General features: G+C 36.5%; 1 pseudogene; it reads right to left on the minus strand.

Moving 5' to 3' along the window:
• Positions 1–837: 837 nt before the first annotated feature.
• On the minus strand, positions 838–1,818 carry LOC121622369 (annotated as a pseudogene).
• Between the last annotated feature and the right edge of the window lie 320 nt (positions 1,819–2,138).

The following is a 2,138-nucleotide window of genomic DNA, read 5'->3' on the forward strand; positions in this document are numbered from 1 at the left end:
CAAGTCATAGTGCAGATCAACATCTCTAAATAGAACAATAATAACTATGAATGACACAGAAATGTTCAGAATGGAGGCAGTTATGTGCATTTACAATCCAGCTCTCAGCAGGAGCAGGCAGTTTGAGGTCAGTATTAGGATCATTCCTGCTGGTGGAAATGTGCTCATCCTGCAAGTGTTCAACGATGTTTTTGAAAACTCACACACTAATGTCATTCAGTACATTTATTTTAATACAAATACAATGCATTCAGAAAGTATTCAGACCCCCTTCACTTTTGTTATGTTGCAGCCTAACGCAACAATCGTTTAAGTTATTTTTTCCACATTAATCTTTGTTATTATGGCATATTGAGTGTAGATTAATGTGAAAGAAAATTAAACAAGCATTTGGCTGCAATATAACAAAACTGAAAAAAGTGAATAATTTCTGAATGCACTGTATGTATTTAATGGTGCATTTAAAAGTGCGCTAGATAAAACATTTCCAATTAACTTAGAGATACAGCAATCAGTATTATATTGACTATTTTAATAAATGTGGGCATCATAAAGCACCAGGAAAAGTTGGAACAAGCACAATTAGAATATGCATGTGCTTTTGTACAAAGTATGTTTCAGCCATTTACATGATTGCATGAACAGTCCTTTATGTTGAACCTCAGTCTATAACCTACAACTTTAATTTGTAGTTTTTATGGAATCATAAAACTGATAAAAAACATTCAAGTCATGGCACAAAGGTACAGGTTACAGAGTCTAATGACATGCTTTAATGTGCCAAATGTTGTCACTCTTGAGTCGTCTGTTAGCTTTTTCTGCACTCCAAAGAATAGATCAAAGCAGTTATGAGTTGGAAAAATCACCTTGAAATATTTTTCTTGATATGATCATTTTGAAAGCTGATCTGAACCAGCTGTAAAAGAAAGCATAAATAAATGGGTTGAGCATGGAATTTAACAGTGCAAGCCAGTTAAGACTTTCAATCACAGCAACAGAAACTGACACATGATTCAAAAGCTGAAAGGAAATACAGAGAAAGAAAGGAGTCCAGCACATCAGAAACACTCCCATAACAGTTGCCAGAGTTTTAGTGGCTTTTCTCTCCATCTTACTGGCAGTGGCTCCAGACTTTGTTCCCTGGATGCTGCGTACCTGTTTCTGTGCAACAAGGAAAATCTTCAGGTAGATACAGAGCATTAAAATCACTGGGAGGTAAAATGAACAAAGAAGTCCCAAAATGATTGCAAGTTGAACATCAATAGAACACTCTTCTTGACATTTATCTTGGTGTAATCCTGCCATTGCGAAGCCAATTGTAAGTAAAAGAGAAACACTCCAGCTCACCATGATCATGATCACAACAACATGAACATTTATCTTTGTTCTATATGTCAGAGGGTGACACACTGCATAATATCTGTCAATAGAAATGCAGCACAAATTCAAAATGGAAGCTGTGCTCAGTGCTACATCAAAGCTCTCTCGTACTTTGCAAAACACATTTTCAGAGAACACACATGAACTTAGAGAGAATTCCAAGCTGAAAGGAAAAACAACAACCCCAACAAGCAGGTCAGCTACTGCCAAGGAAAGGATGAGAGAGTTTGTAGGAGTGTGGAGCTGTTTGAAGTAAATGATGGAGATTATTACAAGAAGGTTTCCACATATTGTGACAGCAGACAATGAGCCGAGGAAAACATACAATAAAACACAAACTGTGGAAGGGGTACTTGTCCTCCTATAAGAAACATTATGTATTTCATAACAGGGATGGAAGCCAACATAAGTGTGCTCGACAGTGACTTCTGGTGCCATGTTTCTGGGTTCCTGCAAATCAGTTTTCCATTAAAATGTACAATATTAAAAACAGAAAATTTATATCAGTATTTATTAATATATTTTGCCCTGTATTAGTGAAACATCAAAATGACATCACCTTTTAAACAGTGAAAGTAGTTGATGCATCAGTGTTGATGGGTGTTCTTCATGACTGAACCACTGGGCATAATCCTGCTTTTATCAACCCCTGTCTCATTTCCATAATAGGCAGCTTCTAGAGTTGTCCAATGAAAAGTGGGACTTTTTATCTTGTTTACATTAGATGCCGCAGCAACATACTGTACTGTAGATGAGAT

This window comes from Chelmon rostratus, chromosome 18 (assembly GCF_017976325.1).
Source record: "Chelmon rostratus isolate fCheRos1 chromosome 18, fCheRos1.pri, whole genome shotgun sequence".
In the NCBI taxonomy this organism is placed as follows: Eukaryota; Metazoa; Chordata; class Actinopteri; order Chaetodontiformes; family Chaetodontidae; genus Chelmon; species Chelmon rostratus.